The sequence below is a fragment of the Pecten maximus genome, chromosome 10, assembly GCF_902652985.1.
Source record: "Pecten maximus chromosome 10, xPecMax1.1, whole genome shotgun sequence".
Classification (NCBI taxonomy): Eukaryota; Metazoa; Mollusca; class Bivalvia; order Pectinida; family Pectinidae; genus Pecten; species Pecten maximus.
This window is the reverse complement of record NC_047024.1, coordinates 42503473-42515957: the sequence shown is the minus strand read 5'-3', so window position 1 is coordinate 42515957 and position 12485 is coordinate 42503473. Positions and strand designations below refer to the sequence as shown.

The 12485-nt window shown below is 36.5% G+C and overlaps 1 long non-coding RNA gene across 1 annotated transcript; it reads left to right on the top strand.

The window, feature by feature from the left end:
• Nucleotides 1-354: 354 nt before the first annotated feature.
• Nucleotides 355-8122, top strand: LOC117336149. The gene is made up of 3 exons (XR_004534542.1): nucleotides 355-5353; nucleotides 6174-6213; nucleotides 7379-8122. It is a non-coding gene; the product is annotated as an uncharacterized LOC117336149 (long non-coding RNA).
• The last annotated feature ends 4363 nt before the right edge of the window (nucleotides 8123-12485 follow it).

The window sequence follows — 12485 nt, the reverse complement described above, 5'->3', positions numbered from 1 at the left end:
AAGTTGGACGGTAAATCTTACGTTTAAAGTTTCTGTTCGAAGTGATCAGATGTAAAATACAATGCATACACAGAACAAACAAAACTAATATCTACTGTAATTACTTGATATTATTAAGCGTTTAAACAAAAGAGTGCTTCGTTCATTTGTAAATGAATGTTCACTATTGTTTTTTTTTGTAAAATCGACTTTGGGAAAGAAATAAAAGACTCTCATTAAAGACAACGGAAACTTTGTGTAATGACCATTGTGTACACACTAATTAATGAATAAAATGTATTTCTAGTTTCAGAAACAGCATCAGCGTCATGCACCGAATGCCCTTGTATACAAAGCACCTCGGTAATCCAAGCGGAGATGGAAGAGAGCATCAGAAAATTAAAAGAGCAGCTTCGTGTCAACCCCAAAAAGCTGTCTTTGTACAAGCGTAAACTGACGAGTGCCTCCGACGACCGACAATCCGCTGCCAACATCGGTTATGTAGCCGCTTTGATTCTATGTGTGATTCCCGGGTTGGTCATACTTCTGGATATGGGCAGACTAACACGAGAGTTCAAGCAGTTCATCTCGCGCCTCAGAGACTCCGGTCAAGATGACCTAAACACTCCTGACAAACAGAACAAAAATCAAGCGGAATCTCAACACTCCAGAAAAGCATTAATCCAATCAAGCGGACCTGAACACTCAAGACAAATAGAACTCCAATCAAGCGGACCTGAACACTCAAGACAAGCAGAACTCCAGTCAAGCGAACCTGAACACTCCAGACAAATAGAACTCCGATCAAGCGAACCTGAACACTCCAGACAAACAGAACTCCAATCAAGTGGACCTGAACACTCCAGATCAGCATTATACCAAAAACGTCGACCTGCAAATTCCAGACAAACAGAACTCTAATCAAGCGGAACCTGAACACCCTAGATCAACAGAAAGCAGATCTGAACACTCCTGACAAACGATCCTCCAATGAAGCGAACGTGGTGTCATTAGTGTCTATTTCATTCGTATAATGCATGATACGCCTATGTAGTCAATTCTTATGACCGTGATCAGTGTATCTAGTCCGGCCTTGTTACAGTGATTCGTGTATCTAGTCCGTCCATGTAACCGTGATACGTGTATCTAGTCCGTCCATGTAACCGTGATACGTGTATCTAGTCCGTCCTTGTAACCGTGATACGTGTATCTAGTCCGTCCATGTAACCGTGATACGTGTATCTAGTCCGTCCATGTAACCGTGATACGTGTATCTAGTCCGTCCTTGTAACCGTGATACGTGTATCTAGTCCGTCCTTGTTACAGTTATACGTGTATCTATTCCGTCCTTGTAACCGGGATACGTGTATCTAGTCCGTCCTTGTTACAGTTATACGTGTGTATAGTCCGTCCTTGTAACCATGATACGTGTATATAGTCCGTCCTTGTAACCGGGATACGTTTATCTAGTCCTTCCTTGTAACTGTGATATGTGTATCTAGTCCGTCCTTGTAACCGGGATACCTGTATCTAGTCCATCCTTGTAACCATGGTACGTGTATCTAGTCCGTCCTTGTAACCGTGATACGTGTATCTAGTCCGTCCTTGTAACCATGATACGTGTATCTAGTCCGTCCTTGTAACCATAATACGTGTATCTAGTCCGTCCTTGTAACCATGATACGTGTATCTAGTCCGTCCTTGTAACCGTGATACATGTATCTAGTCCATCCTTGTAACCGTGATACGTGTATCTAGTCCGTCCTTGTAACCGTGATACGTGTATCTAGTCCGTCCTTGTAACCATGATACATGTATCTAGTCCATCCTTGTAACCCTGATACCTGTATCTAGTCCGTCCTTGTAACCGTGATACATGCATCTAGTCCGTCCTTGTAACCGTGATACGTGTATCTAGTCCGTCCTTGTAACCGTGATACATGTATCTAGTCCATCCTTGTAACCATGTTACATGTATCTAGTCCGTCCTTGTATCCATGTTACATGTATCTAGTCCGTCCTTGTAACCATGATACATGTATCTAGTCCGTCCTTAATTTTTGGAACCGTGATACGTGTATCTAGTCCGTCCTTGTAACCGTGATACGTGTATCTAGTCCGTCCTTGTAACCGTGATACATGTATCTAGTCCGTCCTTGTAACCATGATACGTGTATCTAGTCCGTCCTTGTAACCATGGTACGTGTATCTAGTCCGTCCTTGTAACCATGGTACGTGTATCTAGTCCGTCCTTGTAACCGTGATACGTGTATCTAGTCCGTCCTTGTAACCATGATACATGTATCTAGTCCATCCTTGTAACCATGTTACATGTATCTAGTCCGTCCTTGTATCCATGTTACATGTATCTAGTCCGTCCTTGTATCCATGTTACATGTATCTAGTCCGTCCTTGTAACCGTGATACGTGTATCTAGTCCGTCCTTGTAACCGTGATACGTGTATCTAGTCCGTCCTTGTTACGGTGATACGTGTATATAGTCCGTCCTTTTAACCGTGATACGTGTATCTAGTCCGTCCTTGTAACCATGATACATGTATCTAGTCCGTCCTTGTAACCATGATACGTGTATCTAGTTCGTTCTTGTAACCATGATACGTGTATCTAGTCCGTCCTTGTAACCATGATACGTGTATCTAGTCCGTCCTTGTAACCGGGATACCTGTATCTTGTCCGTCCTTGTAACCGTGATACGTGTATCTAGTCCGTCCTTGTAACCATGATACCTGTATCTAGTCCGTCCTTGTAACCGTGCCACGTGTATCTAGTCCGTCCGTGTAACCGTGATACATGTATCTAGTCCGTCCTTGTAACCGTGATACATGTATCTAGTCCGTCCTTGTAACCGTGATACGTGTATCTAGTCCGTCCGTGTAACCGTGATACGTGTATCTAGTCCGTCCTTGTATCCATGATACGTGTATCTAGTCCGTCCTTGTTACAGTTATACGTGTATCTAGTCCGTCCTTGTAACCGTGATACGTGTATCTAGTCCGTCCTTGTAACCATGATACGTGTATCTAGTCCGTCCTTGTTACAGTTATATGTGTATCTAGTCCGTCCTTGTAACCGTGATACGTATATCTAGTCCGTCCTTGTTACAGTTATACGTGTATCTAGTCCGTCCTTGTAACCATGATACGTGTATATAGTCCGTCCTTGTAACCGTGATACGTGTATCTAGTCCGTCCTTGTTACAGTTATACGTGTATCTAGTCCGTCCTTGTAACCATGGTACTTGTATCTAGTCCGTCCTTGTTACAGTTATACGTGTATCTAGTCCGTCCTTGTAACCATGATACGTGTATCCAGTCCGTCCGTGTAACCGTGATACGTGTATCTAGTCCGTCCTTGTAACTGTGATACGTATATCTAGACCGTCCTTGTAACCGTGATAAAATGTGTATGTGTATCTAGTCCGTCCTTGTAACCGTGATACATGTATCTAGTCCGTCCTTGTAACCGTGATACGCGTATTTAGTCCATCCTTGTTACCATGATACGTGCATCTAGTCTAAAACTGTTATTTCAATTAATATATATAGTCCATCATTTTGATTTCACTGCATGCATCTATTACATCAGTATTTAATTTTTTAATGCTCTGTATAATCCAATATTTTTAATGTGACACGTGTATTTATATATAATGTTCTTTTTATACATGTATCTAATCGATACGTGTAAGTGTGGCACGTGTTTATAACCTATCATTGTTAATTTATGACTTTGCTTTTGAAAATATTTAGAAATCGATTGTTTAATGTTGTGTGTTTATGCACGAGTTAACTCCCTTGGATAGTGTTTTTATTTAGAAATCGATTGTATATTGTTGTTTGTTTATGTAAGAGTTAACTCCCTTGGTTGGTGATTGACTGTATTTTAGATTTTTGTATTTTTACATGATTTGAAAATGATTTCTTTACAACTATGTTATAAATGTGTCTTCTACATGTGTGTAAGATAGGACCAACCGTTTAACGGGTAGAAAATAAATCCATTCCCAGGAGATGGTTTACCCAATAACCCGCAGTATCTTATCTACATTTTTTTTTTTTATAAATATAACATATAAAAGCACATACAAAATGTTAATTGATTCATTAAATTCAATAACATTCCCCTATTGACTAAGGCTCTGAAACGTGAAACCATCTTTGATAAACTGTAAGGCAAAAGCCATGGAATTCCAGCGCGAGCTATCATTATCCTTACGAGCGCGTTCATCCTGTCTTACAAGCTTTGTTGTGACTATAACTTTCTATATTCTTCTTTCGTGAAATCAATAATGTCTTGTACATTTTGCATTATTATGATATTTCTATGTTTTTACCAATTCTGTTTAGGTTTTATATACGATATTATGATGTTATTAGGCATGACGTGTTTGATTGTGTGTCCCATGAAGCTGAGTCCATCGTCAATAATCTTCCTGTCTAACTCTGTCGTTCTGTCTTTCGTCTAACTCTGTCGTTCTGTCTTTCGTCTATCTCTGTCGTTCTGTCCTTCGTCTAACTCTGTCGTTCTGTATTTCCTCTAAATCTGTCGTTCTGTATTTCGTCTATGTCGTTCTGTCTTTCGTCTACCTCTTTCGTTATGTCTTTCGTCTACCTCTTTCGTTATGTCTTTCGTCTAACTCTGTCGTTCTGTCTTTCGTCTAACTCTGTCGTTCTGTCTTTCCTCTAACTCTGTCGTTCTGTATTTCGTCTAACTCTGTCGTTCTATCTTTCGTCTAACTCTTTCGTTATGTCTTTCGTCTAACTCTGTCGTTCTGTCTTTCGTCTATCTCTGTCGTTCTGACTTTCGTCTAACTATGTCGTTCTGTCTTTCGTCTAACTCTGTCGTTCTGTCCTTCGTATAACTCTGTCGTTCGTCTATCATTGTCGTTCTGTCTTTCGTCTATCTGTGTCGTTCTGTCCTTCGTCTGACTCTGTCTTCTTTCCTTCGTCATCGTGATTTTCTCGTTCCGTTTGTAAATTTTTTGAACGCTATTGAACTGTATCATTCACTTCATAATACGCAGTTACATTGAATAATCAATTCACTGATAGTGTCATTTCACAGTCATGGTTTATTGATAGAACTCCTAAGCGCCGTGACAGTTGTGCACTGTTGGTTTACAAGCATTAGTCTTATTCGAGCAGTTGAGCGATACAGGTGCAATGGATCTTTTTTATCTTAACATTTTTTATACATTATAATGCTATTTATATCTACTGTGTCATGGTTAATATTGTTGATATATACATGTACTAATGAATCCAAAGGCTTTGTTTAGTTTGCCGACAACAAAAAAAAAACCCAAAAAAACATGCAACAGATAACACCGTGGACGAAATACCAAGGTACAAAAGTAAGTATAAGAAAAGAAAGTTACAAAAAAGCACGTGTTATAGATATCTAGCTGACATAATATTACTAAAGTGAAAGTATAATTTCCATCTCATTAACGCATGTTGTTTAATCTGTGTCTATTGCCATGGAAGTTTATTTTAGTTTAGCTCTTCAGAATAACATATTATCGCGGAATAAATTTTTGCTCTATAACAGTTTATTTTGATTTCTGTTGATAGAAATGCAGTACGTATATTATTCATTTTGCCACGGAAGTTTATTTTAGTTTAGCTTTTCAGAATATCCTGTTACCGAGGAATACATTTTTGCTCTATAACAGTTTATTTTGATTTCGGTTTATAGAAATTCAGTACGTATATTATTCATTTGATCTAGATGATAATAAATCTTAAATCATATAACAGTAAAAAAAATAATGCGGAAGTGCCGAGCTGATTTGATTTGAACATATTGTTTGGACACATTTGGATTGGACACAAGTTTTTAACAACTTATAAACGCGCTGTTCGTAAATATATATTACGAAAATTTTGATAGCGACAAAGTATACTTATAATTATTATAAAGAAAGATAAACAAAGACGAATGGAAGGAAGAAAACATATCTAGAGAGCTAAGAGTAAGATGAATGTTGCTACATTAGGATATACTACAAATTATGGTGCATAAATGATGTCAACAATATACAATGCCAAGTTCTGAATATTGACTTAGGAATACATATGTAGTTTAGTAAGTTTAACATATGAAATCATTATTAACATTTTAGCTTATATAAAACATGTCAAAACTAATTTGGTTTATTTTCATAATCGAAGGTCATTTGGCAACTATAACCTGCGAAAAGAAAACTGTAAGGTAAGTAGACTTGTAAAAAGAAATAACAAAAATAAGTGTTATTTAAGCGTGAAGTCACAGACTATTAGCTATTGCCTTGTATACGCCTATATAAATCAGTTAAAATTCGTATCCATGTATGTAAATATATTGCGATCCAGGTATTCATATCAACTAATAGACGAATTTCACAATGATCATGTCAGGGTATCGGGCCGACCATCACTGCGTCATTGAATCGTTCTTTTTTAAGAACGTCGATATGGCGCAGCGGTATAAGCTGCGGGTATTTCTGGCTAGGCGATTGGGTGCCGTAGATCGTGAGTTCGAGGCCCGGTCAGGGCACGAGTCAAAAATTGGTCTTCCTTCGTCATTTGTGTTACTATATATATATAATATAGAGGATACAGTTAATATACGTTAGAACCATGTGATGTTGATCAATATCTGATTGACAGACAGAAAAGACAAGAACATTTGTTTTCGAATGGTTATCAAATTTTGACAAAGGAAGCATAATCTGCTCATGCATCTTGAAACCAATTTCATTTCTTTATAAAGTGAAGTCTTCAAAAGGCGGCAACATGGATGTAGTAGAAGGCCAATTTGAGATAATATGTTTTTAAGTTAGTTTAAAAAAAGCACCCTCTTCATCATCGGTTACTCCATAAAGTACGCAAATAAATAAATTCCATATGAATAATAATTATAGAAGATATTTATAATTCAGGACCCAGTTGTATTTTTTACGTCCTCGAAATCAGCATTATCTGTCATGGATAATCGAAATATTATAAAGAAATTAAGGACCCTCTTTATAAGTCAATGAAATATGATATCATACTTATTCTGGTATCACACCATCGGCCTGTTTAATTTCCAGTGAATTCGCCCCGTGTTATAGATTTGCATATGGCGTCAGTGTAAAAGACCCTTGAGCGTATTTCACGGACTGTGCCAGTCGGAAATACGTTGTGACGTCATAATATGGACAATACCCTACATTGTAAATGGAGCAACAAGTCATTTTGACTTTGTTTTCATTTCATGGGATTTACAGAAATCCGTTTCGACGTTTTCTAAGACGTCTAAGACTCGTTTCATCAATCTCATATGAGATGAAAACTTATTTAAGTTCCTATATATGTGTGTTTTCAAATGTAAATGTAATTCCATGTTGTTTCAGGTGCAACCAGTACTACACTCGGACCAGGATAAGCCAAACAGTTATAGACTTTCGGAGTGGCGAATTTCTGTATGGGAATTCTTTAAAGTTCATTGGACGTCAAAGATTTTTGTTTGATTAGTTAAATCATACTAACAGTTAGTATTAAAACTATCAAGTGAGTCGAGGTCACACTTAATATATTCCCTGTGACCGAACTAAAGAAAAAACCTAGTTGGCCCTGACGGACGCGAGCGAGGGGTCTTACAGTAGGAGAAACCGGAGTTCCCGGCAAAAACTCATGTGGTCAAGCACGTAACCCCCAAACCATTTCACTTCCGACGTCGAATCGAACTCCGGCCGCCTAGGTGAAAGGCAATTGTGTTACCTCTGTGCAACCAGACCACCTAAATATTCAACTGTCTATTGTGCAATATGGCGTTTGTCTGCAAATCTCTAGACTTCAAATCGACTATAGATATCATATCAAGAGAGTTTAAAGCACTAACTGTGGATCAATAACTGATGTCTAAGAGCATGTAACGGGAACTCCGATTGGTCGAGAAATCTGTAAAGAATTATTACAGTTTACATTTGTTAATTTCATTTATTTATCAATGTGTAATTTAATTACGAGAATCCAATGCCGATTTTCATGTTCTTCTTCATTTTTCTAATTGAGACATTTTTGAAATTGTGATGAATTTTGCTTGTTATATATATACAGCCTCTTGTTCATTTTCAATAAACGTTTTTGAAAATCTATTATTTCGTGGTGTGATATTAGTTATAGCTGATTATAACTTTATTTTCTAGCACATTCACATTGTTGCACACGTCATACACTGATATAGTAAATTCATTAACAATTATAAGTATTGTTTCGGTCAACCACACTGATTAGCCTCTTTTCCACCATACATACTTATTCTGTATTCCACAAGAAAGGCATTTCTTTGGATGTCACGTTTTAACATAACACAATAAGTTAGCCACGAGAAAAAATGAGTACATAGACAAGTCTTAGAGAGATGAAACAGCAACTTACTAGGAAAGTACTATGAGAGGTTGCTGAGGCGGAATTTCGATTCCGTGAAATGTACAAAAATGGTGTAAGAATTGAAGAGACGGTATGTGAAATGTAATAATTAAGGTATACGCAGATAGTTTTAATGGCATGGAAGGCAAAGAAGGAGATTTTTAAAGATTTTTTTTTTTTTGCATCATAAATCAACGAAATATTTTGTGTGTTACAGATTCCTAAATCTTTAAGGCTTCCTGTTACGATTTTATTATGTGTAAATGTAAGATTATAAGTACATTATACAACATGAGTTTGACCTATATAAGTATTGTCGCATCAACGTTTGAGGGGGAATGGTTTAACTCGCTTGGCAGTGAGTGGAACGTTGATGGTTGTTTTAAAATCAGAGGCAGAGCAGACAAACAAGTTCATCCTTCATCATTTTTATTCTTCACCGGAAGTAACAACAATAACTATAACGTATGTACAGAAGAATCCGGAATCCGGTAGGGAGTTCCGGAATTACTAACATATACATGTACATGTGTATTGAAAATTACAATAAATTTGACTCTGCATGACCAGTATTATTATGTGTATACACGACAATATGGTAATGAACGAAACATTTGAAACCTTTATTATGGGGAACAGAACATTCAAAATACGAAATTCGTCAAGAAATGCTACATACTCGATAGCTTCTAAATTCATCTATGCCTTGACAACCTTCGGACGACTGTCCTACCGCAAACCAACGTATGAAATATGGCGGAAAGTCACGTGGTATTTTCGGTAGACGCTATTAAATTGATGTTTTCTCCAGAGCTTATCAGGATACCACCTTTTGTAATAATCGATATGGACGTGAACATTAATACATTTTTCATCAGTTTACTACTAAAAATAATACTATTATTTTTACGTTAATTAGGGTTTGAACTTCAATATCAGGTAAGTTCTCTAGAATCAATAAAAATATTTTATGAAAACATTAACACAGTTATAGACAATAGTAATAACAACCCAAAAGTGTATTGGAAACTTCTGGGAAACCTTATCAGAGGTAAAAAAAACACAGATATATCTCCCCTATTTGATAGTACTACAAATGAAATTATATATGACAACAATAGGAAATGTGAACTGTTGAACAATTATTTTAGCTCTGTGTATACTCAGTCAGAAAATGTCATAGATAAAGAATTACCCTTTTTTGAAAAGAGGACAGATTCTATTTTATCAGAAATACATATAGTTTCCAGTGAAGTTGAAGACATTATAAAAATACTAGATGTTAAAAAAGCGTCAGGTCCTGACGGTATTAGCCACAGAATGCTACAATTACTCTCAAGTGAAATTTCTATACCTCTTTCTTTTATATTCAATTATTCTTTGTCATGTTGTATATTTCCTGAGAGCTGGAAAATTGCTCATGTCATGCTTATATTTAAGGCCAATGATGCAAGCATTGTCTCCAATTACAGACCTATTTCGCTGTTAAGTTGTATTGGTAAACTTTTTGAGCGTGTAGTATATAAGCATATCTACAATTTTTTAATCGAAAACGACCTTATTTATAAGTATCAGTCTGGATTCCTACCAAATCACTCCACAACACATCAACTTATTGAAATATATCATTCAGTCATTTCTTCCTTAGAAAATTATGAACATTCTATCTTAATTTTTTGTGATTTTTCTAAGGCATTTGACCGCGTGTGGCACAAAGGCCTCTTACATAAACTCAACAATTATGGTATCTCTGGACCTCTTCTTCGTTGGGGGGCTAGTTATCTTTCAAAAAGAAAACAAGCTGTATTTATCAATGATTCACTTTCCTCTCTTAAGCCTATAAATGCTGGTGTCCCCCAAGGGTCAATTCTTGGTCCACTTTTCTTTCTACTATACATAAATGATATTTCCTGTAATCTTTCATCTCTGTCTAGGCTTTTCACTGACGATACTTCTCTATCCTACGCGTCATATGACCTCAACCTTATTGAGACGGAGGCTAAACGGGACTTATTAAAACTTGAAATTTGGTCCAATGAATGGCTTATGTCCTTTAATCCTAATAAAACCGAGGCCCTCGTAATATCAACTAGACAACTTCCTTTTGTTCCGTCCTTTACATTCGACAATACCCCGATTAAAATAACAAACCACCATAAACACCTAGGAGTCATTCTTTCTGATGATTGTAAGTGGAACGTACATGTAGAATCTATAGTCAATAAAGTAACTAAATATATAGCCACCCTCCGTAAATTAAAACTTATCTTAAACAGGAACACATTAGAAAAAATGTACCTTACCTATATACGACCATTACTTGAATATGCATGTGAAGTATGGGACAACTGCGGTACAACAAACTCATTGTTATTAGAAAAGATAAATCTAGAGGCCGCAAGAATAGTCACAGGGCTGCCCATATTCACAAAAAAAGAGTTCTTATATCTGGAAACCGGTTGGTTACCACTTTCGAAGAGAAGAGATGCTCGGAAACTTTCCTTATTCTATTCTATAGTAAATAATCTGGCACCTACTTTTCTTATCGACCTACTACCAATGTATATTGGCAACATAGCTCCTTATAATTTACGAAATGCAGATTTATTTAGGGAACAACACTTTCGTCTACAACTATCAAAAAACTCCTTCTTTCCTTCTACTTCAAAACTTTGGAATGACTTACATAACACTATCAGAAACTCGCCTACTTTAAGTTCCTTCAAATCTAATCTAAAAAAATCTACGACAGTAAACAATATATATGACAAGCATTTTATCAGTTATGGTCCTCGAAAACTAAATATTCTACACAACAGAATAAGAAATCGAGCAAGTGCACTAAGCTTTTTTAGAGCCAATCTCGTTGATTCACCTGCTTGTCAATGTGGACATCCCTGTGAAGATTCCCATAATTTTTTCCTTAACTGTCCCCTGTACAACAACTTAAGAGGAACTCTTATTGCTGATTTAACCTGGTACGGTCCTGTTAATGTAAATATACTTTGTAATGGTGACACGAATATCTCCTCAACTGACAATATAAAAATCGCCAAAGTTGTGCAAAACTTCTTGAGTAGGTCGGGAAGATTCGACTAATCATCACTTCCTATCCCCCCCCCCCCCCCCCCCCCTTCTTTTCATACTATTTTCCTATAATAAAAAACTTTATCCAAAATGCTCCATTTATCCATATAATATAAAAATGTTTTTTCTTCTAATCGATTAAGTATATTTGAATTCATTCCAAACATTTATATGTCATGATCTTTCCCGATGCAGTCATTTAACTTTAAATGTACCTATCTCCTCCTCCTTCCTGCCCTCTCTCTCTCTCTCTCTCTCTCTCTCTCTCTCTCTCTCTCTCTCTCTCATTATATTTTCGTTTCTTTATCGAATTTCTGAATATTTGTATATGCCATCATGTGACTATGTTATTGTTAATTATTTTGTTATTATTATGGGAGAAGTCGTCTATAAGTTGAAAAAACTTGCTGACTAATCCCTTTGTCATTATTATATGTCAATAAAATATGTTTAAACTAAATAAAAATATCAAAAGGTTACAAAGTTCACTGTAATCCTACATTAATCCCTTCCATGAAAATGCGTAGACTCTGGACATGTACTGATTAGAGAAATATTGTATTAAAGCGATTTAGATGAAAATTAAAATAAAATAGAATAAGTGGAAAGATGAAATAATTTTCCTAAATCATGTGAAATATTCTTCGGAGAAAACACTGAATTTCCTATCCGTTGCATGATGCTGAATTCATCATTTTGGAGACACAATCATGTCACCCCATGTCAGTGACGATTACAACTCCATATAAAGTCTCCATAGGCGACAGCAATGAAGTAAGAATTTGTATGTGAGTTTATGACCTTTTATGGTTTATGAAACTTGTATGGTCAGACTGCGATACGATGAGGAAATAAAGATGATCCCATTTCTGATGACAAATGAAAAAAATTAATCACCTAATTATGTGTCAGTTTCGTACCACCGGGTCCAACAGGAAATCACTGCACTTATCAATGATTTCCATATAGTATAAATACGTTATATGGGCGTTGAATGTTAGG